General features: G+C 35.5%; 1 protein-coding gene across 4 annotated transcripts in view; it reads right to left on the bottom strand.

Moving 5' to 3' along the window:
- Positions 1-27,546, bottom strand: part of CDH18 (cadherin 18) — a 903,322-nt gene that overhangs the window by 781,725 nt on the left and 94,051 nt on the right. The gene's annotated exons all lie outside the window — the stretch shown is intronic.

The following is a 27,546-nucleotide window of genomic DNA, read 5'->3' as shown; positions in this document are numbered from 1 at the left end:
TTTACTCAAGATTATTTCAATAGGGGTCAAGACTATTGAAATAGGGAGAGAGACTGAACTCAATGAGGAATACAATAAGGACCAGTGGGGATTAATAGCCAATGGGTAGAGTAAGGGAGTGGATGGAAGATTACTAAGAGCAGCTTGGTTAGGTATGGAGGGCGGGGGAAGAAGAGTTTAGCTGGATATCAAGGGTGGGAAGATTCTCAATAAAGGGAATTTTATCAGGAGTTATCAAGAAAAGGCCAATTTAGGCTTTGTACTTTAAAAGAGGTCAGAGAATCACATAGAGCATTTGAGAAAAATGTTTATTAAAAATGCTTATTTCCCCCACAATAATGCCAATTCAATGGCAGGTTCCCACTATGTAGCAAATGCACTAATCCAGAGAACTTTACTTCCTAATGATACTTCTCATAATTTATTAATACATCAACTTAAATAATTATCTTTAATTTTTCCAAAATTCAAAAAGGCACATCAAAGAAACATTGACGTTTCTGGGTGAATTGTCATAACCATTATTTGTCCCTCTGTGAACAAAGTCACCGATATTTTGTGATGGTTTAAATGTGTAAAGAAAACAGGAAATTAACAAGAAGGAGGTAAATTAACATTTGCCTTGGATGCAGTTTTGTACATATCACCCTTGGAAAACAGAAGGAAACTTGTTATGAAATTTCCTGACTGTGGCTGAAGATTTTTAGAAGTTGTACAACTTGTTTCGCAGAAGTAGTGCAATCTCCTAGTTAAAGATGGGTTGATGAGCTAAACTTCTAAATTTCCTTCTAGCCTTCCACTTCCTTATCCTGAAATGCTTTACTTTGAATTTTTTCTTCTTTCCACTTTCCTTCTATTAATTTACACTTTTTTCTGTCCTTCTTTAATTTCATTGTCGTCCCTCCCTTCTTTCCTTGTCTGTTCCAATATCTTTCTTCTTTTTTTTTTTTTGGCTCCATCTTACATGTGAATATTTTAATGGTCATTCTATCTCTTCCCTACATCCCAACCTTACTCATTCCTTATGCATTTCCCTGATCTTGAACTGAATGACTCATTTTCAATTTTATATACAATTATCATGTTAAAGCTACATTAAGCTTATTTTAAGCTATATCACTCATCTTTGACTCATCTCTACTCTGCTTTGTAATGATGAGGTTGGAATTCTGAAAATAATATTTCTGATTTTTTCAGATGGCTTCCTGTTAAGTTCCACCAATATGGGGTACTAGATTAAAACTGGCAGGCAGGAAGATCGAGGGAAAGGCTTGTTCTTTCCTTTTTGCCTGCTCTTCCTCTCAGCATCACTCTAGCCTCACTCCAGCCATGGCCCTTCACCAAGCAGTAGCAGTTTCCCCTGTCTCCAGTAATTTGGTCCTCCAGGAACCAACATCCCTGTGTCCCTTCAGAAGTGCTAGCACTGACTGGGAGATATTCAATTCCCAATGGTGTGGACCGAAATTCTGCGGTGTCCCACCCATGTTCTTCTGAGGTCCCAAGAGTAACCAAGCAGTGCCTCCTCATCAGAGTTGGAGCCCAGCTCTGCAAAGCCCCTTCTCTAAGATCCTGTGCATTAGCTGCAGCTGCCTGGCAATGCGTTCTCAGAGAGCTAAGTCTCAATTCCCCAGGGCATCTTCCCTAAATTTCTGGATTCTGGAAGCCCCAACCCCTTCCCTTTGTGTTTCAAGCCTTAGGGTTGTAACCCCACTGCACTTTTGTGTTCTATTTTGATCTTTCCATTTTTTAACACCTCTTTATCCAATTCAATATACTAAATTCTTTCTGTTACCATATTTAGTGCAATTTCTCTGTTCCTAACTGGACCCTGAGTCTGATTCTATATTGGTACCAAGCATAATCCCAAGAAACAAAACCTCATAAATGAGATTTGTGGATTGGTTTACTTGTACCCTTGGTTTTGAACAATGTGCTGAATTCTTCATCAAAGGGAAATGAGAAATCAGTAATTCCTGGCATGCTATGCATCATGATTAGTTAAACTGTCACCTGTGGTTGATTGTGATCAAGTGTCTAAAGCCACTGGCAGAACCAAGTGTCTGCTCTTGATGCATATGGGCTAGGATATCTTCTTCTTACCATACAGGAGAGCATGCAGAAAACAAAGGCAAGCTCAAGGCTTTACACTCTTAGCTTCACTGACAGACAAAGGACAAGAGATCTTCTATTTGTCCCTAAAAGAATTTATTTCACTGAAAATCAAAATTTGATTGTGTGATTTGTAGAATTAAAAGTTAAGTCAAATTCACAGACTCTCAGGGCTTGACAACCCAAGGCTTGGAAAAAGAGAGAAGTATTATGGCATGCCTAGAAGCCATCTTATTCCTTTGTTTTTAATACTGCTATACCTACTAGTCATAACACTTCAGAGAAAGGAGAGGTGTATAAAATAATGACTGTATTGTACTTTCCAGAAGGGTAATGTTATCTTGAAGAATCTGCATAGACATGGTGGAAGAGACAATGGGCATTGTTACAGCTGTGCAGCGAATGTTGATTACATGAGAAGAGATTCCCCCAGCAACCTAGGAAGCAGGTGCTATGTCCCTCTCACTTGACCTGAGATAGCAAGTGAGAAAGTTTGTGAAAGGCACTGATTGGCCTTTAAATAGAGGGAAGGGTGGGTGGATCTACTGCAGCTAATGGCTCTGTATGTAGTACTCGTTTAATTTTCTTTTGTCGAGTCTCCTCACTGGCATCAGCTCACTGATCCAGAGGAGTAGGGCCCGGTATCCATTGTTCATCAATGTCCTTCTCTTGTCGACACCACTCTCCCCCACCAACAGCACTGGCGCTCCAGTTCCATTTATTTTCTTTTGTTTTTATCAAGTTCTATTCTTCTGAAGAAACATGGCTTTAATTCTATTAATCATTTATTTGAAGAGCAAATGGCATCATACCATTTGAAAATGTTTCCCTTCTATTTATTCACAAGTGAGCTATTTTGAAAGAAAATATGAATGTTTGGGGGGTATTTTCTCAAATCTACTTTAAACTTTATCTTTGAAATATCTTACTTTAAAAATAATTATATAACAAGGAAAATGTAACAGACATAAATTTTACATACAATTTTACTGTCCTCGAAATGATCTCTAACCTTCTTCAGGTGTGACAAATATGCTTTCCTTACCTTATGCTAAAATTTGTAAAACTAATTTTTTTTTCATTTTCTGAAAATTTATTAGCTATAGCCAAAGAAATCATTGTTATTTATGAGAAAAACGCATTGTGATGGAAATCCTTCTTTACCTAGAGAATTATGCATTTCAGATCATAAAAAGAGAGTATCACAAAAAGGTATTCCTGTTGGGATCCTGCCTGACACTTATCAGACACTACAAATATGTACTCATTTTCTCGTCACCTCTCTCACCGATGCTGGGAAGATAAATACAGTACTTGTTTTCATCGACTCCTTATAGCTAGAAATGGCATGTGATCCACTTCTAGGGGGTATAAGCAGAAGTTTGCAGGGGTTGGAGTGAGTGCAAGAGGAGAGTTTATGAAAAGCTGTTGCTTTTCTCACTGATCACAACAACAATCACAACAATGAAGAAGGGACAGGTGTAACTGGCAAAGCCCTTCCCTCTTGTCCCTATTTACTGCCCTAAACTTAGACATGATGTCTGGAACTGCAGCAGCTATCTTGAGAACATGAAAGACAAGCACATGGAAAAGGCCAAGTAGAGTTTCCTCTTATATGAAGCTAAAAGAATTCCTAACCTCTACAGAGAAAAATCATGGATGATTTTCAGGCCACTATTTCATGTACCTGAATAGATCGGAGTAAATTTATGACACCACGAACTATTTTGCACATATATTGAAAACTTGATAAAACATGTCTTCTTTCGTTAACTTGATATATCAATTTGGTTGCTTCTCGATGTCATAACTCCCTTACAAGTCTCATGCCTAGATTATATCTCCTCCATGAACTAAAAATCTAATTTCTATTAATATGTAACATCTTCTCATTCTCTACGCTGTTTGCTTTTTTTGCTTGGAAGCAAATTGTTGAACATTAGGTAGTAACTTTTTCTTTGGAAAGTTAGTACAGATGCTGGAATTTTAAGATGTTTTTGTTAATGCTGAATAATAAGATAATATTAATTCTATGTTTATTATCTTGTTCATGACTTTGGAAAAATATAGCTATACATATATACCCAGGACTTCAAGTAGGTTATGTAGACATTTAAGAAAAATAATAAAGATTCAAAATTTAAATTGTAATTCAATATAACATCTTTCTCAATGTGGATTGATAGTTCTATCTTTGGTGTAGATCATATTTTTAAATATAATACCTCTTTCTTTTTATTGTGTCACTGGGAGTAAGATATTAAAAACATCTTTTCAAAGGTAGAAAAAGTGTCCAAACTCTATGTGTACATGTTTATACATATCAGCATTCAGACACACTTGTAGTGTACAACTAACTCTTGTAGACCTAGCTAGAATTAAAATAATATAATCCATATTTTATAGGTGACTTCAAAATACTCTCACAAAGACTAGGGCAAAAATAATCAAACTTCTTAAATATCTTTCAAATTTCTATGCAATGAACAAAAACGTTAGGATATGTCATTTGATTGCTCTTGGTAAAATGTTGATAATTTAATACAATCTTTTCTGAGATAGTGTCAGGAGTATTTGCTTTACTTGCTAAATTTCAATCCTATGTTTTCACAGGCAATTTTGAAAATCAACACAATGGTATGCATGAGACTTTTTTTAACTTGCTGCAACATGAATATATATTTTAAAGTATATTGTTTGAACAAAAATCTTATGTTGTCTGATTTCACATGGGATTGTATTTTATTTTGAGTATTATCCATAGCTTTCCACAAAATCTGTCTCCTGACATTGATTGATTTTAGAATAAAAAGGCATGTAAATACATTTGCCACCAATGCAAAGATAAAATGAAGCAAAATAACTCATATCCATGGAAAATTAACACAATTTCACACATACAAATGCAATCACACTCACACACAAACACACACTCACATACTCTCATCCACATGCACACGAATACACATTCTGAACCCATCTCTGATACCATGGATGCAGCTGCTGCAGGGTATCTTCTCACATTTCCATCTTTATGCATCGACACATAAACCACAGGTCAGAGACTTGTCACCCTGCTGTGTGCTCCCCTAGCACTCAAGATATGTATATGAAAAAACTCATTATTTTTTACCATAATTACTTAATAATATTTATATTTCTTACTACTCTGTAAATTACCTGAGAGCAGGGCTCGCGCCTGTTTAGCTCAATGCTCTAGCTTCAGTAGATACCATAATACAGGCACATAGTAGGCCATCAGTTCATATTTGTTGAGTGAATATAGATCTTTTCAGATTTCACTGAGAAAGTTTGATTTATAAGACAGATAAGTTCTTACAATCTAATGTTTGGCATGATGACTATCATTAACCGTATGTACTATATACTTGAAAGTTGCTAAAAGAGTAGATCTTAAAAGTTCTCCTCACAGAAAATGGCAATTATGTAAGGCAACAAACGAATCTTATTTTAGTAATCATTTTGCAAAATATACATGTGTCAAATCATTATATTTTATACCTTCTTAAGCTTACACAATGTTATATGTCATTTCAATACACCTAGAAAAAATTAAAATTAAATTTTACTATATCTCAAAGTATGTGAATTCAAGTTTAAAACTGAACTTTTATTTTCAATTCATTTCAAGCTGAACAATTTCACTATGGAGTTAATATCACTGTGAGTTGCGTTAATGAAGATTAACATTTTATAATACAGAGAATAAATTATAGCCATGAAAAACTATATGATCAGAAAAACATAATCAATTAGAAGAGCTATTGTTCTTCCAGTTTACTTCTATACATGGTTCCTTAATAAAACTATGTAAAGAAATATATCAGCCCCTTATGCTAATGATATCCAATTTGCAGTGCTTTCAAAGACAAAGACAATAAAAGTACTAAGATTTTACTGTGTGGATAGTTAGAAATCATCTGGAGTCCCTGGAGAAAGATATTTCCCAGAGTTTGAGATAGCAGGTACACTTAAGAATCTGTAAAAATATACACAAGGAAAAAATAAATGTTTCCAAAAGTAATGGATATCACCATGAGATTGCTTCTTGTTAAAATGTTCAGCGTGTTAAATAGGGTTGTAATATGCATTTTCTGTATTATTTTGGAATATTTAATTCTTCCATAGAGAGAAGGCCACACACAAGTTGGATGAGACTCATAAGAAAAGTTAAGTTTATATAGAAATTAATTTAGTAGTTTATGACAGTCAAATTGCATGGGATATGTTAACTATATAAAATGTCTAAGCAAGGGGCTTGTGAAACATGGGCAGTACTTATATGATTTATTAAACGCATATATAAGTTAGTATAGTAATCTGTAAAATACTGGGAAGATAAAGAGAATTACAATGTAACAAAGGAGAGAATAGGAAAAATCAAATAATGATCATGCTAACAACTGGGCTGATGACTCTGTCCGCCCACATTGGCCACCCTCTTGGTGAAACCAGCTGTGACCCGATGTACTTGTGCCTGTGTCTTAACATTAAGGCAAGCGTGTGTCATTAGCTCTGGGGTGCCTTCTTCAAACTCAACTCTGTATTCATAAACACACCATCAGTGTGGAAGGCTGATGCAGTAGAGAGAGAAGCAGGATGCATTAGTTTCGCATAGTCTAGGACTCAGGTCCCATAACCAACCTTCTCTCTTCTGTCTGTGTTTGAAATTGATGTGATATGAGCATTTTAATTTGATTTGTGAGCCTTTCTCTTCTATGACATTTGTGATGGCTTGTCTTGTGGTGTACCTGCAGGCTGTAGGTCCATCAAAATAATTCAAGAGCTGCTATAATTTTTCATCTTCATTTCCTATCTCAGACACTGCAACATTTCCATCCAAGCAATCTAGAAGGAGGTTATGCTATGCTTTGCTTAGTTTTAGTGAAGAAGGAAAAAAAAGTACATATTTGGCTTACTTGTGATCAGCATTTCAATAAAAGAATCCCATTTTTTGTTTTTTGTTTTTGTTTGTTTCTTTTTTTTTTTTTCCCAATGTAAGGAAGAAAAAAATATTAAATTGTTTGGTTAGGAGCTCTGATCCTGATCAGCTTGCCTGTGTTTGTTTCCCAGCTTTGTTGTCCCCAAATTCTGTCTCTTCGAGCAAATTAATATTCTCTTCAAACTTCAATTTCCTGATTTAAAAACTAAAAGTATGGGCCGTCCTCATGGCTAAGTGCTTACGTTCATGCACTCAGCTACGGTGGCTCAGGGTTTCCTGGGTTCGGATCCTGGGCACAGAAATGCCACCACTCAAGCCATGGTGAGGTGGCGTCCTACATGGCACAACCAGGGGCATTCAAAAGTAGAAAATACAACTATGTACTGGAAAGCTTTGGGGAGAAGAAGAAGACAAAAAGAAGTTTGGCAACAGATATCAGCTCTGGTGCCACTCTTTAAAAAAAAAGAAATTCCCTTGATGATTTCAATACTAGTTCATTAACTTTGAATTAAAAAAAATTAAATCTAATAACTGATCCTACTTCCATAGCAATGGGAAAGATTTAATGCAAAAAGAGCCTGAAACATGGAAGCATCCAATAACAGTTATTATCTAAGGGAGAAAAAACTGAATACTTTTTAAACATGGCAAATAATTTAGACCACCATTATAGAGAAGACAGCACTCTTTTGAAGTGGAATAAATATGATAAACTTTTTCGGGCAGTGACAGAGCATGTTATAAAATGAATCTGTTGTATTCTAGAATGGTAGCTCTCGTACGCGCTTAGGCCATGAGCAAATTTACTTTATATTAGAGCTTCTTCTTTTGATTTGTCTTCAGTAGGGTAAGGATGGTTGACAACAAGAAGTCTAGGCCAATAAATTTCTCCCTTATCAATAAGTTTAACTTTGTTTTAAATTAGTCTACTTTTTATTAATTTATTTATTGTAATCTCTATAAAAATTGAGTTAGATTCCATTTATATTAATTCTGTTTTCTGGAAGGAACAAGGAAGAAATTTATATAAAATAAAGATGACAAAAGTAATTTAGCATCCTACAGGTAATCTATCATATTCATATTTTTGAGGATTGTTGTATCGAAAATCATTTAGCACATTCCAAAAATGATTTCTGCGGTCAAATAAGTTTCAGAAATAGGATCAAGTTATATACCGTTTTATCCCATACATAGAAAGAACATGAGAATAAAGAGAAACTTGCTCTCAAGGATTATGTAGGGCTTGGGACTTTACCCTACTTCCTAGCTAACCAGCTAACTTATTACTGTTTCACTGTTTCATAGATGTTGGCAGAAGACATGAGACTCCTGGGTCAGAGACAATGTGCTTCATTACACCTGGCAAAAGCAGTAGCCAGAGCTTCATGTTCATATGTGCTGTTTTCCCCATGCACTCATGGGAGTAATGCAGGGCTCATGCTAGGTGACTGTTGTTTTAGTAAGTTTGTGCTGCTGTAACAAAGTGCCAAGGACTGAGTGGCTTAAAGAAGACATTTATTTTCTCATAGTTCTACAGGCTGAGAAGTCCAAGATCACAGGGCCTGCAGGTTTAGTTCTTGGTGAGCTCTCTCTTCCTGGCTTGTGCACAGCTGCCATCTCACTGTGTGTGTTCTGTCTTCCTCTTCCTTCAAAGGCATTCATCCCATCATGGGAATTCTACTCTCACAACCTTGTACAACGTAATTACATCTCAAAGGCTGCAACTCCAAATACTATCACATTGGACATTAGGACGTCAACATACAAATTTTGAGGGGGCACAAACATTTAGTCCATAACAACTGTACATTCATTCGGTTGTGTTACTGGAGAGGAAAATTGAGCTTAAGAAATCCAGTGCTTTTATAGCCAGTAGAAACAAGACTGCATTTTTTCAAAGGGAAGAAGTTACTTCATCCCTCATGTTCGCTTGCTGCAAACACACCCTGGCAAATGTCCCAAATGGTGGTCAGACCTGTGCATTTTTGTTCACCCAGGAAGAACACACAGGGACACTGATGGCCAGTTGGAGCCTGCCTCTCCTAACACAAGCCAAATCTTAGAGTTGAAGAAATCTGTCAGTAGAAAAAAAAAGTCCCTATACTCCTCTATTTCTAGCATCAGAAAGAATAACTGGCACACCATAGGCTCAAAAAATATTGATTACCATAGCTGAATACTTGAGGAAAAGCCATTGGACTTTGCAATTAGAGTACCATGAGGAGGCTGCCTATGGCCACCTACACACTGTTGGGAGCTGGGACTTACTTGAGGAGTTACTGGAGGTTATAAATAAGGAAGGGGCACAGTCAGATTTACATTTTGGAGCAATAGCTTTGACCTCAATAGGATGATGGATGCCAGGGGAAAAAGACAAAGGCAGGGAGACAAATTAAGAAGCTATAGCAATAGAAGGAAGAGATGGTGATAAGGGTCTAAACTAGGGAATTACTACACAGGACAACAGGGAGAGTGAGTTGAGCAATATTTAGAGAACAATCAGCAATACTTGATGCTTGATAGAATGAGACGAGAGGGGTAGAGACTGAAAATGCACAGTATGCTCACTTGGACAGGAATGAGGAATTCAGAAAGAGTAGTGGAGCTTTTATAATTTGATCCCTTGAAAAAGCTCTGTCTTATAAAACAAACTCTATTTTAGTTTTCTGATTGATTTCATATATATATATGTATTTCTTGACATCTACTAAAAATTAAACATTTAAATGGTATAATTATAAAAGTCTTTCTGAACAGCAAGTTTTCTTTCTTAGACCATCAAAATACATGGTTAAAATGAATTCTCTCTTCTAAACAGAATCTTTCCTTTCTCATCTTTTTCACTATTAATTCTGTGATCATACAGGTGAGAAACTGTTCAACTGTATGACTTACCCTTTAAAAAATAAGCAATTTACTCTCTGGTGATTATGTGCCTGATAACTTTGGTTTTGATAAATTACATTTTGGATTATGTTTCTAAGTCCAGCAGCTTTCTTATATTTGGTTATGAAGACAAAGCAAATTTTAATGATCGCCATAAATAACATGTCATTGATTTCAACTAGGAAGCTCAGTAGCCTCCTTTGCCAAAACATGGTAAAATTTTAGGGAGAAAACATAGAATTTAATGGAAGAAATCTATGCATATATGTAGAAAACATATACATATTTGCATAATTTTGATCATTTACTAAATGGACATTCCATACATTTTTTTTAATGAATGAAAGAATTAATGTGTCTCTTATTTTATGCACCTTGCTGTATTCTAACATTAATATGCTGTTCCAGGTAAATATACTTAATGGAATTAACCTCCTATATTTTCAGTGGTTTAAGGGAAAACCATGCTGCTTTTTTATCTTAAAAAATGCATTCATTTTATTGTAAAAAATGATTGTCCAATATATTTTCGGCAAATGGAAAGAGTTGAGAAGAGTCTGGTTAGTGTGGTAAGGTCCTGGTTTTAATTTACTACTTGTAATATTTCTTAAAACCTTGAAAGTCGAGGCTGACCCCATGGCCTAGTGGTTAACTTCAGTATGCTCTGTTTCAGCAGCCCAGGTTTGGTTCCTGGGTGTGGACATACACCACTTGTACACAGCCATGCTGTGGCAGCAACCCATATACAAAATAGAGGAAGACTGGCCCAGATGTTAGCTCAGGGCGAATCTTCCCCAAGCAAGAAGAAGAAGATTAGCAACAGACAAGGCAAATCTTCCTCAGCAAACAATCCTGAAAGGAAGATATTATGATTCTTATTTTAGGCTCCAGGGGCTAAGTATCTTGTTAAAGGCATATAACAGTTTGTGGTTAAACTGAAAGTCAAGCCCTAAGATTCAAACCTAAGTATTTTCTACCATTAGACCATTAATTGCAAGCAAATAATCTTTTGAAATTACATATTTTAAAATGTAGGATTAAATACGTCAATATTTACAAATACCTAAAGCCATTGCCTGGTGAGTCTAAGTGGTTCTCTTTGTGTTGAGAGTAAAAATTTGGATTTCTCTGAATAGCCTGGACCTGTCTTTATGCACAGAGCAGTTTGATTGACGTGTCTGATCAGTCCATAGTGTTAGTTAAAAAAAAAAAAAAAAATCAGGTTACACCTTTATACAGAGCCAAGAAACTATATTAAACCAAAAATTATAATTTTGGAATTCTTTTTATCCACTATTCCTCACCTAACAAAATCTATTAAAATGTAAGTATTTATATGTTCTAAATGAATTTCAACTGATAAATTCTGAGTTACAGGAAGCGAATTTTAACCATACTTAAATGTTTTCATTGTTGTTTGTCTGCTTTTTATAGGGGAGGATTGCCATTCTGGAAATTTTTTTCTAAAATTAGCCTTTTTAATGATAGTTGCAAATATTTTTCCCCAAATTTTTATTAAATATTTGTATTTGCTCATTATGTTTTTTTAACATGCAAAATTTTTGATATTTTGGTACTCAAATTAGTGAATCTTCTTTTTATTGTCAAATTCCTAAAAGCAGAAGGGGAAATTTAGACAATCTTTATCTCTCCAGCCTCATCACGTCCTCTATTTTTTATATTTCAGGCCTTAATAAATGCTGAGGCTTATTACTCATTGTACAAACATTGTGAATATCGGTCATGTAAGCCCAATTTTTTCTCTTAAATTCCACCCTTTCCCTTACTTCCATTTCCTCAAATAGTCACATCCTCTCTTGCCTCTTGGTTCTTTCAACACTGTATCTTCTGACTAGAATTCTTTTCCCACCACATCCCACCCTTGATAAATTCCTCTCTGTTTCAAACTTCAGGTTAGTTGCATGATCCAGAAAGGTTTACCTAGACCTTCCAAGGACGGACTGCTTGCTTGTCCTATACATTTCCTACAACATCACACTCGTTTACTTCCTGGTGACCCACAGGAATAATTAAGAATGAGGAGGGCCTGTTCATTCAGATCATTTTTATCCTCAATATGTGGAATATAATAGGTAGTGACAAATATATATAAATGGGTGTCTACAATTGAGATGTTTGCTTTATGTATTTAGTTATATTCACACATGGAAAAAAGTCATAAGCCATATCTATTGCAGGTAATTAGATTAAATTAGCATATGTGTTGTTAGTGCAAATTATATTACAATGAAGGGGTAAATTTAGTGAAAAACTAATGAAGCTTAAGTTTCAGGTCCCCTCAGTTGTACTAATTTATTATAAGGCCATATACTTGAATTTTAAATTTTGCATTCTTTTTTCTGAAAGACTCACCTAAGGTTACCAGATTTAGCGGAAAAAAACAAGATGCCTAGCTACATTGGAATTTCACAAAAATAGCAGAATAATTTTGAGTATAAGTATAACCCAAACAATATTTGAGACAGACTTATGCTGAAAAAAATTTGTTGTTATCTGAAATTCAAGTGTAACTGGAATTCTTTTATTTTATCTGGCATCCTACAATGCAGAAACACCCTCCACCACGACCACCAAATTATATAAGCTGCAGGTCTTACAAAAGGTGAGTCAGCCTCTGTTGTATTGCTATGACATAAATTTGAGTTATCAAATGTTCAAATTTGGAGCTGAGCTTTAATTATTGTCATTGAACTTTAACCCACAAATATGTATCTTTTGAAAAATTAAGTTAACTGGATAGTTGTTTCGAATGCAATTTTTTCATATTATATATCTTATATAATTAATTACATTATGCTGGTTAAGTTTTTATAGAGATACACCATCATCAAAATTGCCAGACTAAGTCACTGAGAGTCACTTAGATTAGATTAATATTTTCAGTTCGTGATTGTGTATGGAGCCTTACTTTGTTCCATGAACTGCACAAAACCCTCAGATGCAAGATAAAGAAACACAGTCCTGATTTTTTTAAATGTCTGGAAAGATACAATAATAATAATAGATAGACATATCAATCTAAAATTGTAATACAAGTAACTCTCATTGAATGCTAGCAAAAGACCATTATGTTCTCACTCAATAGCCAAAGAGGCTTGATCATTTTGGGAAGATAAGCACATACAATTATTGCCAAGCAATACATAAATAACATCCGATTCTGTTATATTTTTCTTCAAGTAAGGGCAACATGATTTTCTCCTATGTTCAGGCTTTTATGCTTTCAAAAGCCCTCCTAAATGGTAAGTGTCACAGTGATATGAGACTGCATTTTGATATTACGTTGACAAATGGGAGGATTTTAGATGTTTTTTCATCTTTGAAGCAACCCAGAAGTATTGTGATATTTATAAAAGGGCATCTCTAGTCTAGCCCAAAATGTCATAGAGAAGCTTATAAATGCCCAATATTTGAATGTTTGCCCAATAAGTAATAAGCCTCACCATTTATTAGTGCTTGAAATATAATCTCAAAATAAATGAAGTTCCAATTATGAAAATCCATCGATAGTGCTTATATTATGGTTAATTCATATAAAGGATAGTTCTACTAGACTATCGAAAAAATCTTGGCCATAGATTATGAGAAGTGACTAGTCCATCCTTTACAGATATATTAGTAAGGGTCCTGACTCAGCAAAAGTCAGATAGCACACTCAAATTAGGATAATTTGAGAAAAGTTTAATGAAGGAACTACATACAAAGGTGTGGGAAGGGGTAGTATTGTATTCTGAGATTAGTAACAATCGAGCTTTTACCATCTTAATGCCAAAGAATGAGGGGGAGTAGTTACTGGATCCCTGAAAAGAGATTTAGATATAGAAGTGGCCACTTTGAGAGGAGCAGTAACAGGTTACGGGACACAGCTAGCTAGCTTAGGGTGCCCTGGAAGAGAGAACCTTGGTAATCAATGTGCCGACCTCATTCTCCTCCCTTCTTCCTATCTTTTGGAGCTCCCATTTGGCCAAACCAAACTTGAAACAAAAGGGGAAGGATTTCTACTGATGTCACTGATATAGAGAGGAGACATCGATCCAAGGGCAGAGAGCAGAGAGGTGTGGTAGGCGGCAGGTCTGGAAGAGCAAAAGGAAAATGTATACACTAGACGTCTGCAAGGGAGAGCAAACATTCAAACTCTATTATTTAACTTTACTTCTTCATTCCCATACATACGATTAGGTTTTCTGATACTAGAATCCGACAGTTGGGCAAGTTTGGACTAATTTATCAAGAGACTTGGAAGAATATAAGGAATGTCTTGATGTGAAATATTGGCTATGAGACACACATAAAATTCATGTTGGAAAACTGTATATCCCCATAAAGACAGCCACCCTCAGAGGAGCGACATTTAAGGTATAATAAGGGCTTTAGGTGACTGCTGTTTACAGCAGAAGTTCCAATTGCATTAGGACATCACGGGCCAAAAAGCAAGCAAGCAATCAACCAAAAGGGAGCATCTTAAGTATAAGCACCAAATCAGAACTTTCAAGAATAAATTCTCCCCATTGTGGGCTGTGACAAACACCTGTCTACTAAAATGGAGTAGGTCCCCCTCATGGCTTGCCTTTGATCATTTTTTATAGGCTATCACAGTTTATATTAGCACAAATGTAAAGCCTCAGAAAAATAAAACTGGAAGAAAAATCTGATATTCAATAATTCTCTCAGAAGGAAAAATGCTAAAACTGGAGGTTTTTATAATGAATCATATGTCTATCATTTCTTGACTTGTTTGGTAAACTGGAAACATATATCAATATTTAAGGAGACTAATTTTAAACATATACAATGGCATAAATATATTATTTTACCTTTATAACACATATATTTGTAGATCATGTCTCTGTGATACCAAATGGAATGTCTAATGAAGAATGCAGGTGCTAAGATTTTCTCTATAAAGAAGGCAGTAAAGGAAATGCTGTAACTTTGATTATCAATTAGAGGACGATCCTTCATGAAAGAACTGAGTTTTCATGACTGTTGGGCTGGTATTTGCAAAATAGATATGCCTTGAAATTTAGAAGAGTTCCACAGAATTACGTGTACATGTTCTCGCATTATACAAACTAAAATACATTTGTAATATTTAAAGCATTTAAAATATTATTACTGTTGTAAGAGACTGAGAAAAAGTCTACTTTTGAGTACAAGCAGATTTCAGACTTGGAAAATGAAACAATGACATCTGGTTCTAAAGTTTCCTCTCAAAGCAAAGCAGATCAAAAAGTCAAACTATTGGGGGCTGGCCCCGTGGCCGAGTGGTTAAGTTCGCGCGCTCCGCTGCAGGTGGCCCAGTGTTTCGTCAGTTCGAATCCTGGGCGCCGACATGGCACTGCTCATCAGACCACGCTGAGGCAGCGTCCCACATGCCACAACTAGAAGAACCCACAACGAAGAATACACAACTATGTACCGGGGGGCTTTGGGGAGAAAAAAGAAAAAATAAAATCTTTAAAAAAAAAAAAAAAAAAGTCAAACTATTGAAATAGTGTTACAGGTTCTTATTTTATGAAAGAATATTTTAAAGTTTTGACTTGCAGGATACAAGGAGGACAATGTAGCACGTTAAAAAGAGGATTGAGGAGCTGGCCCAGTGGCATACTGGTTAAGTTTATGTGATGTGTTTTGGTGGCCTGGGGATCACAATTTTGTATCCTGGGCAAGGACCTACACACCACTCATCAATCCATGCTGTGGCAGCGTCCTACATACAAAATAAAGGAATACTAGCACAGATGTTAGCTCAGGGACATTCTTTCTCCGGCAAAAAGAGGAAGACAGACAACAGATGTCAGCTCAGGGCCAATCTTCCTCATCAAAAAAAAAAAAAAAAAAGAGGATTGAAAAATTTCAAGTTAAGCTGTGTAAAATTGCTAGTATTCAACCAATCTGAGTCATAAAGTAGATAATTGATATAAAAATGATAGCTGATATGTATTGAGTGCTTTCTATGTGCCAAGCACTATTCTCAGATCTTCACATGTCCCTACTCATTCAGTTCTCCAAAAACCTAAATAAGTTGGCACTGATAGTATCCCCATTTTACAGATGAGAAAATAGACACAAACTAAATAACTACACAGGCAGTTGATGACAAAGGTTGTATCTGAAGCCAGCCAGTGTGGATATACAGCTGTGCTTTTAACCACTATGCCATCCTGTTCAAATGATGGAGCACGGGCAGACATGGACTTGTTTAAACACCACTGCGTTATGATATGTGCTGCTTTGAAATGCTGTCCTTATTCTTCTGTTGTAAGAGTTGCAAGGGTCTCCAAGTCTAAGAGTGTGACGACGAGCCAGTAGATTATCAGTTTACTATAAGCAATACCTTAAGATAATTAATTTAGAGACAGTGGCAATACAAGATAAGGCTGGACAGAAGACTAGAGGCCAGAAGGTTAGTTAAGAATTTTTGGGAAATGTAGGCCTTGCCTAGCACAGTGACTATGAGGAATGGGAAGGGAAATATACAAAGAGGAAATGCTGCAAAAGGAATATAGGGCTTCTGCTTAAATATAACAGTGAACCAAAGAAAGAAAATAAATGCTCAGTTTCCCATCCCAATTAAATGAGAAAATTACCTTAAAATTGTCAGAAATGGAAAATAAAAAAGACATGTTGAAGAGTATTTTGGGGGCCGGCTCTATGGCCCAGGAGTTAAGTTTGGTGTGCTCTGCTTCAGCGGCCCAGGTTTGGTTCCCAGGTATGGACGTATACTACTTGTCAGTGGCCATGTTGTGGTGGTGACCCACATACAAAGTAGAGGAAGGCTGGCACAGATGTTAGCTCAGGGATAATCTTCCTCAGCAAAAAAAAAGAAAAAGAAAAAAAGAAAGAAAAAAGAATAGATTGAAATTGAAGTCATAAAAGAAAAAAATCATAAATTTTTTATACATTAACATACCATATAGTCATTTTAAGTTTTTTTTTAAAGAAATAAAATAAGTATGTATGTAATAAGGGCTTAAAAAAATGATGGATTCTATTATTATTTATGAAAGGTTATAAATTCCTTTCTGAAGCTGAACGTGAATACTTGAAATCTGAATGAGTGCCATGACTATTATTCTCCATCCAGCTAAGTTTCTATTTCAAAGAGAATATATTTTTAGAAACATTTACTTTTGATTTGTACAAGAAATTCTTCTTCAATATTTAGGAGAGGAAAAATTGAAACACTAGTATCTTGTTCTCAAGATTGCTAATAAATATTATAACACATTTCTCCTCAAAATATTAATATAAATGTTGTTCTCCATTATGTATAACATTTAAAAAGGGGGCCGCCCTGTGACCAAGTGGTTGAGTTCGCGTGCTCCGCATTGGTGGCCCGGGGTTTTGCCAGTTTGGATCCTAGGCACGGACATGGCACCGCTCATCAAGTCATGCTGAGGCAGCATCCCACATGCCACAACTAGAAGGACCCTCAACTAAAAATACACAAATATGTACCAGGGGGCTTTGGGGAGAAAAAGCAAAAATAAAATCTTTTAAAAAAATAAAAAAATAAAAATCTTGCTTTTTAAAAAAATTAACAAAAAGTGAACTGAGATGAACTTTTACTTTCAGAATAATGTTTATATTCATATAAATAAGTACACGTGTGTGTATGCACACATGTGTGCGTGTGTAACATTTGGGAGATTCTACCACATTCATACTATTATTTCAGAAAATTCAATTTACTAAAAGTAAATGTGTACATTTTAGCAGATGCCTGCAATTATACTCAAACAAAACAAACAGAAAACTTAACCACAGGGAACTTGTCACATTTGTGCATATGTTTTTCAAGGCCAGGCAGTGTCTTGCACTTGAAGATGGTTGATAAGCGCTTCTGGAAAAAAATAAAAAGGAGATCCAGGTGACCCATGGGATAAATTTGCTAGACAGGCATTTCACTGTCATGAGTGGGTTTTCTGTTACAGGTCTTACAGTAGGTATACTTTGTTTTCATTTTCATTGTTGCCTTCCACAACACCATGAAATACAGGTCCTTAAATGTACTAAGTACTTGTAATACATTTCTAGGCTAAATATATCCAAAGTCATATTATTCACAGGGACTTACATGTCTCCTCTCTGTTTTCTCTGAGGAAATTTTTCTTAAGACTATGACTACATTTTTTTCTGCCCCAAACTCTATTTTGAAACATAAAGATGTTCTAATTTGCTTTTCTAACGGAGTCACATGCTCCAGAGAAAAATTACTAGGGTGAGCACAATGTTTAAAACATAGCAAAGTTAAAAACACTTTGGTTTAACATGTCTATTTAATATGTCTATTAATATGTCTAAATATTTTTTGAAGTATTGGCTTTTGCCAGAAAAATTTGCTCATGATTGAATTGCATCCTAATTTGGTCTTGTGCTTTTGTAAACAAAATGGACAAAGATGGGGGCTGAGTGGTTAAGTTCACGTGCTTGGTCTTTGGCAGCCCAGGGTTTCATCAGTTGTATCCTGGGCGCAGACATGGCGTCGCTCGTCACGCCACGTTGAGGTGGCATCCCACATGCCACAAATAGAAGGACCCACAACTAAAAATATACAACTATGTACTGGGGGCATTGGGGGAAAAAAAGCAGGGGGGAAAAAAAGATTGGCAATAGTTTTTAGCTCAGGTGCCAATCTTTAAAAGAAAAAATGGACAAAGAAATGGTTACTTTATGGGTCACGAGATTATATTATAGAAAACATACTATAGCAAAAACAAAACAAAACAAAAAATAAATTTAATTACTTGAGACTTTTCAAATTATAGGGAAAGAAAATGTATTATATATAGCCAGGAGTTTAATTATTAGAGAAGATTCCTTCACATTTGGGACATGATTTTCCTCTGGTGCTGGCACTATACATTTAAACTTATGTTTGCTTGTTTGCTTGGTTCTATGAAGAGATTCCTTATGAACGTAGACTGTGTGGAAATCAGGCTAGGATTAGCAAAATAATAAGAACATAAGGAAATAGTCAACTGACAAGGCATAGAAGGCATAATCAAAGGTATAGGATTTGAACTTTGAAAGTTAGAACTTCAACAATGAGGAATGCCACATATTTGGTCTAATCAGAGATCACATTTGACTGAATCTTCTCTACCAGAAGTTCTCTCTCCTTCGATAGTGACACTAGATGCAGAGCAATGGGACTATTGTTGCTATCCTGTTACACAATGAAAGCCAGCCAGAGGACACACTGGAAGGGGGAGGAGAAAAAATATGGGTGAAATTACAGAAACAAGTCAAAATTCTGAAGTATCACAAGCCACTGAGCTTTTTAGATTTATGGAAATCAGTAACTTCTTTGCATTATTTAATTCAATTCAAACTGTGTTTTCTCTTAACTTAGCAAAAAGACATCCTAACTGAGGAGCCTGAAACAGAAGAGCCTCGAGTTTATGAGCAAAAGCAGGATCTAATAGACCAAGCAGATATTGACAAACCAAAGGGAAAACAAACAGAACCAAACTTTGCAGTCAGCACAAATGAATCGGCTTGTGCTTCCTCTGTGATTCCATCATGGGAGATGTACTTGCAAATGTGTGGCAGTTGTATGAAGATAAGGAAGTGTATGTGAATGGGTAGAATTGGTAGTGCAAGTGAGTGCAACATAATCATCCAGAGAGAACTAGATAATCATATGTTCTTTTGAAATAGTAAGGCTCTGTTCACTGAGGATCTATACCAAACCATCTTCTCTCTCATCTCACTTTTTTTTAAGGTGATTATCAAGGAGGCAACGGGGCTAAATGTAGACATTGGGAATACAATGAAAAAGTGAAACAGATGAAAAAGGCATGATGGAAGTTCAGTCATTCAGAAAGCAGAGAATAGACATGTATGAGGATGGTGATATGACAATACCTTTCATTTAAAGTATAGTGAGACATTCATGTGTCAAATTCTGATAGACAGTGATAAAGTTGTGTTCTGATGGCAGACAAGAGGAGACATTTTAAGATCGTCAACAATGGGATGATTGCTGAAATGGGATGAATGGGAGAGTGAGAAGATGGAGACAAAAGCAGTGCTGAAAAGAAAACCTTGGAAAAGAACTATATTGAATTTTAGGATGAACAAGTAAAATCTGAGAAGGAAAATGAAAGAGAAAAATAAAGGAGAAAAGTAGTAAAACTCAGAGACATTAAAAGTCAGGCATCAAATACTGTAAAGAGTATAACTAAGGTGAGAATGAGAGAGAAGACATTGCATGGGTTAATTAGTTGATTATTGGTGAACGGATTGAGAGAAGTTTCAGCAGAGTAGTAAATGAATAGTGCAATCCTATATGCAAATGACAATGAGAGAATAGACCGAAAAAGAGAAAAGGCATTGAGTGCAACTATGCTTTCCAAAAGTGTGTGAATGATGGGCCAGGCCTGATGGTCTAATGGTTAAAGTTCCACAATCTCCACCTCGGCAGCCTGGGTTCATTGCCCAGTTGCAGAACCACCGCACCTGTCTCTCAGTTGCGATGCTATGGTGGCGGCTCACATAGAAGAATAGAAGGACCTACAACTAGGATATATAATGAAACACTGGGGCTTTGGGGAGAAGGAAAAAAGAGGTGGCAGGGGGATTGACAACAGATGTTGTTAGCTCAGGGCAAATCCTTCCTTGCCAAAAAAAAAAAAAAAAACGTGTGAATGATAAGATGGAATTAGCTAGCACAGACAGTGTACATGTGGTACTAGATTGCCAAGAACAAGTTAAGACCAACAGTGACGCTTATAGGTATAAAGGGAGGAATCAGTGAAGAGAAGACTGAAGATACAATGAAGAAGGGATGATCAGTACATTCTAGAGATGGGACAGGATTGCAGAAAGAGTTCAGAAGGAAGCAGTTACAGCTGTCTATAATAACAACAACATAATCAACATAAAGAATGATATTTCCAGACAAACATTACCAAAACAACAAAAATTAAGTCTTATAGTCTCTTTTCTACTCCCTATAGAAAATAGAAAATATGGGTAGTAATACAAAAATATTTCATTCCAAAACATTGTATAAGCATAGACCTCTGCTCCTATAAAAACTGAACTAAAATTTAATTTAAAACGTACGCAACACTTTCACATTATATTTTTAAAATTTTACGTTAAATAATAACCTGTCAAATGTATACAAAGCAATAAATAAATCGTATTACTGATTAATATGATTTTTAGAAATAATTTTATAGACAAAACTAAATGAAATATTGTGAAGGGCTCTTTCATTAAATTTATTTTAATAAACATTTTAATATTGTTCTACTGACCAACATGCCAAATTATAGATATTGTCATATTTGTACAATTTGAGTAAATATAATGTTGACATTCTGATCGTAATTCTTTTTCGCAAACTATTGTTTCTCATTTGAAACTATTTCTCAGAGAAACTAATGCCTTGATTCATATTTTAATTCCAATTTTACATTAATATAAATTCAAATACAGTTTTTACAACTCTCTATAATTCAATAAAATGCAGAATACAATGTACTTGAGGAATTAAAGTCTGAGGCAATCATTTAAAATATCAATTGTTAATTAAGGTGACAAACTGTGCTGACCAGTCGATCTACTATTTTGTTATGCACTTCTAATTTTAAATCTGTAATTGTGGTTTCACGTCTGCTAATAAAGATATAAGAAAGCCATGGTTTCAGTCACACTTACAGGGCTGTTCAATCACTGCCCTTGAGAAGTCTGCTTTCCTGGTTTCTAATATGTGTCTGTATTGATCGTCTTGAAGGAGAGGCAGTTTTCCTATTTTCTAATCATTCTTAGAAATCTATAAAGATTTAAAAGTGTTCTAAATTAGGCACTATTGGTTTTCCTGCTATTTTCATTTTCGGTGACTAATGAACATCAAAAATAGGAAGATCATTCCCAGGTAATTACTGAAAGTAAACTGATTTATTAGACTGTGACTCTAATACAGGAATACAATGTGGAGTACGTGATTGCTATTGTTATATGAGATTGGGAAGTTCTTTACCAGAAAGTCAATAAAATCTTGCAGACTTGCAGTGTTATTTGAATCTGAGTCCTCTGTTGCTATATAAATTATGTATTAGCTATCATAAAATTATATCTCAGATAATGTTTACAGCCAACAAATTATTTTACATATTTTTAAATAAATACATACTGGATAAGGATTAATAATGACAGTACAGTTCAGAATTTCATTGTTTCTCCAATCACTATAATTGTCTCTGTATTCAGCTCTTGGTAGAGAATATGAGTAACAGCTACAACTTACTTTTCTCTAGTTCCAGCTGTGCACAGGCAATCTGATTGTTAACAAGTTGTCCTTTCACTACAAGGAGCAATGCATCATCAGTGACTCTAATCTTAATAGTATTTTTTCCCTTGATTATATCCCATGTGAGGCATTGAGTTCTAGATTTTTAGGGAATGTTTCTCTGCTCAGCTCTTTCACCGTGCCCGTCCTCATAGACAGATAATGAACCAAGCTTATTATTTTGGCAAATTTAAAATCTTAATAGTAAATTGAGAACAGGATGTATTCTACTTTCCTAAGTCTCATAAAATGATCAGTAAATATCTTAAGAAATATTCCAAAATTATGGTTGGTGAATAAATGTAATTTTGCCTTGTTGCAGGAAAAGGAGAGGAATAATAAGAAACGGATGATGTCAGAATTAAAGATAGGCTGGCTATGTTTTATAGACTCAAAAATATAAAATTATAAATATCATTCATCAAAATAAATGAAAATGAAATTAGTCAAACTAAAGATTAGTTGATTCAGTGACTATATAAGTCAATTTGGCTATTGTGCATACTGTTGTAGTGGCCACCAATATTCTTCATCTCCAGTTCTAAAGCCAATTTTTTATTCAACATATAAGTATTTATAATCTACTATAATTCTTAAAAGTCAAAGAATGGCAGTAATGGCTGCCTCTATCTTAAAAGAAATAATAGTGATTAAAAAGACTCACGTATAATAACAAAAACTGTACCTTTTCATACAAGTTTGAGAAGACTCCACTTCATATTCAAATGTGATCCCTCCATCCATATTTTAAAAGTTCAAACTAAGGACTTGGGAATTAAACTTCTGGGATATAGCTATGAAATGGATAGCAGTAAAAGGTAAGAATTGTTTCAGGAAAAGTAGCTGCCAAGAGGCTATGGCAATCATCAGGTGAAAAGGATTGGACTAGGGTAATGGCATCAGGATGGAAAGAAGTGCAAGGTTTTAAAAATATTTTGGAGATAAAATTGGCATTCAGTGGAATATAAGGTCTTGTTCACCGCTATACCAAGAACATTGATTAACATACTTATTGAATGAACGAATGAACGAATAAATCGATGAATAGATAATAAGGTGATTAAGTGGATGTATATGACAGTGAAAAAGAAGGAATGGAGAATCATGTCTGACTTGAATAACTGCCTATAAATTAATGTCATTTATTAAAATATGGAGCAATAGAAGCTTCTATGAGGTGAGATGATGGCTAACAGTTCTAGTATTGCTCTTTCTTATTTAATTTTCCACTCCTTTTGCAGATGGTATTCCTCTATTTAAATTTTTAAAAATTATTTCTCATTGCAAATATGATCAAAGTACATTTCTCTAGTTGACATATAACAATGCCAGTGCATCAAACTTAAAATCTTCTGCACAGCAAAGGAACAACTAACAAAATGAAAAGGCAACCTATAAAATGGGAGAAAATTTTTGCGAATCATGTATCAGATAATTGGTTAATATCCAAAATATATAAAAAACTCATGCAACTCAATAACAAAAAGCAAGCAATCTGATTAAAAACCGGGCAGAGGTACCAAATAGACATTTTTGCAAAAAAAGATATCCAATGGCCAATCACATAGAAAGATGCTCAACCTTGTTAACCATCAGTGGAATGCAAATAAAAATTACAATGAGTTATCACCTAACACCTCTCAGAATGGTTGTCACCAAAAAGACAAGAGATGACATGTATCGGTAAGGACGAGGAGAAAAGAGAATGCTTGCACACTGTTGGTGGGAATATAAATTTGTTCAACCACTATGGAAAAAATTTGAATGTTCCTCAAAAAATTAGAAATATATCTAACATATAATCCAGCAATTTCATTTCTGGTTATATACCCAAAGGAAATGAAAACAGGGTATTGAAGAGATATATGCGCTCCCATGTTTATTGCAGCTTTACTCACTATGGTCAAGATATAGAAACAAGCTAAGTGTCCATCAACAGAGAAATAGATAAAGAAGATGTGGAATATATAGATAGATATACAAGGAAATATTATTCAGCCATGAGGAAGAAAGACATTCTGCCATTTGCAAAAACATGGATGGACCTTGAGGGCATTACACTAAGTGAGATAAATCAGACGGAGAATGACAAGTGCTGCATGATACCACTTATATGTGGAATCTAAAAAATCCAAACTCATAAAAAAAGAGAGTAAAATGGTGGTTACCAAGAAATATAGTTGAGGGATAGGACAGATGTTGTTTATGGGTAAAAACTTGCAATAGGCAATAAATAAGCCCCAGAGATCTAATGCACAGTACAGTGAATATAGACAACAATATTGTGTTATAATCATCAAACTTTCTATGAGACTAGAACTTAATTATTCCAACTGCTAAAAAAAAAAAGCTAATTGTGTAATATTATAGAGGTGCTAATTATTGCTACAATGGCAATTGTATTATAATATATATGTATTAAATTAACATATTGTATACCTTAAATTTATACAATGTTATATGCCAAATACATTTCAAATAAAACATTTTAAAAAGTAAGAACATACGTAATAATGAAACAAAGAAATAAAAAAGGTGCCAATTATGTAGCATCTCTTGGCATCTCTTTCTCCCCTTTTGCTGTCGTCCACCCTTTTAGAATCATTTCCCCAAGGATATCATGATTTTTTTCTTCTACCAATAAATATGTTCCTCCATCCTCTTAGAATATCACTGACCCCAAACCATATGGTAAACATCTACATATTTTCAATGTCTCCAGTTTCTCTAAAAAGCCTTTTCTCTATTCCCCAGAATAACTGGTCAATTTCCTCCCCTGTAAAGTATTTCCTAACAACCTTCATGAGCACAGTTTAGAAGCCCTGTCAAACCAGGATTTCATAAGATACCAGTTCTTTAAGCTTAGACTGACTAAAGATGTCTCAGGTCAATGAATAACACAATACAGAGACCGTTGAACTTACCATGCCCACATAGCAACAGTTGATTAAATGGTTGTCTTAAGTAGAGTGGGCAGAAAAATCAACAAAAACTGGCAAAAAGATACACGTCAGGATGATAAAATCAAAGGGCTAAATTTCAAACATGTTGATCAAGATGCATTAAAACTGGCATTGGAATACTGGACAAAGAATTCAGAAATGCTAGAAATCGGTCAACCTAAAGAAGACATTATTATTCCCAAATACTGCATATTACCTTGGGTAAAGTCAGCTCAGCACCATCATTTTCCATCCTCTTCATGACACAGGATGTAACAGGAATAGTGGCAACCTCATGGCAGCAGGTAGCGGACAAAAATGATTTTTACCACCAAATGAAAAGAGAAAGATGGTCAAAGGAATGTAAAGTGATAAGAAAGATTCAGGGACTTTGCATGATATTCAGTCTGAATTGTACACTGTGAACAATCCACAATTATCACACATCACAGGCATTGCACCACTGCTGTATTTTTCTGGGAAAACTCATTTATTCTACTCATTTTTGTGTGTATTGACATTTAAAAGACAATAAATATTTTTTAAACTAAAACTAAAAAGATCCAATCAAAAAACCCCATTTAACTGAAGTAAAAATTAAAATATTCTAATCTTTGCCTCTGCCCTTCCAGTTCCCCAGAGGATGCTATTAGACATACTTTTACAAAAGTAAAGTTCCATCAACATGAAATGCCTCTTCTTTAACCTTTTCACTGAAAGTGCCCTTTCCAGTTTTGCTCTAATGGATCCCTGAGTCTCTCTTGAGGACTGACTGACTTCCCCTACAGGGCTCCCAAGTGGTAGAGGATTTCTGTTATGTTTTATTTTTGTTTCCTCTATAATCCTCTTATCACTGAGCCTGCAAATAGAGTAAAATTTGTGTCCTCCTCGCTCCTCACTGCTTTTTCCGGTCTATTCTCCATCCTACACTGAGAGCTGAATCCCATGTTCTCAGATGTTTTCACGCATGATCCTCCATTATTGCATCATCTATTGATACCCTGGTCTCTCTCCAGTCCTTGATGTCTTTAGCTCCCACCTCACTATCATTTTGCCTGTCAGAGTTTTCAGTGATTTCAATTCTCATTGTGAATGGAAATTCTACCACACTTTGGCTCCTCAGTTTCTTAAGTACTATGAAATTGTCTTGCATAATCCCCCAGCCACTCATAGTCACGACCAAGACCTTGTCATTACCTATAATAGCAACTCCCCCATAATCTTAATTTCACGCATCACAGTCTGTCAGCTCGACCTCCTGATTTCTTGCTTCTACTCACTGCCTCAAGCAACCCCACTCTGATAAGCCATCATGCCCCTGGGATGTATATTTATTGATCCCACAATATTTTCACTTTCCCTCATCAACCTAATATTTTTCTCTTCCATAAAAACCAAGCTTAAACTCCATGGTCAGTTGTTTTAATGACTCCCTTGCATATACACTCAACTATACCACTCTTCTTTAATTTTGTCATACAATTTCTCTATACCCTAACCCTAGTTAAATAACTCTTTACTAATCCAGTCCTGAACCTGAGCACTGACATAGCTGGAGAAAAACACATAACGATGTTGCTGTGTCTCATTTTACATTCTCTTAAGGGAATACATTTTTCTATTCCCTTCTCTCCCACTCTCTTGAATGACTATTATATACATTTTCTACACTCCTCAAACATTCATCTCCTCCCTCATACTCACATTTAGCTGATGAACTTGCTCCTGAATTCACTGAGAAATGAAGTCCAATTCCCTGTCCTCAGATCTATGTACCTGTCAACATTTACACTTGCATGCTTTGCCTTCAGTCGTGTTGGTATGTCAAAGGCCAGCCCCACCACTTATGTACTGTTCCCAAAGCCCTCTCACCAGAGTCTTGAACTCTACACAATATTCTGGTGCAAAGAAAAAGGCTCCTCTTCTTTTGAGTGGACTCAGCCCTTTGCTGGGGTACAAGTGCTGACAACGAGCCTGAGTTCAATTACAGCTCCCACTTGACCCTTGGGCTCAGTACCTCTATGCCCTACACAACCCTAAGGAGGAGACCTCTTTCCTGCTCAAGAACATCCCTCTGGTAATCTACACTCTATCTCCAGGGCCATCAATTTCCCTTCTCTACTAGATCATTCCTATCATGCTGTTATTTATTCTGTCCTAAAAATATAATCCCTCTTGACCCACCTCCTCCTTTCAGCTCCCCCATCATTCCTATTTTCTGCATTGCAACTAAAATTATTTCAAGAGTCCTTTACACTCTTTGCAACTCTACTTTTTCCTATCCCTCTTAAATCCACTTTAAATGGACATTTTCC

Source organism: Equus caballus, chromosome 21 (assembly GCF_041296265.1).
Source record: "Equus caballus isolate H_3958 breed thoroughbred chromosome 21, TB-T2T, whole genome shotgun sequence".
NCBI lineage: Eukaryota > Metazoa > Chordata > Mammalia > Perissodactyla > Equidae > Equus > Equus caballus.
Note: the sequence above shows the minus strand (reverse complement) of the source record. Positions and strands in the feature narration are given on the sequence as shown.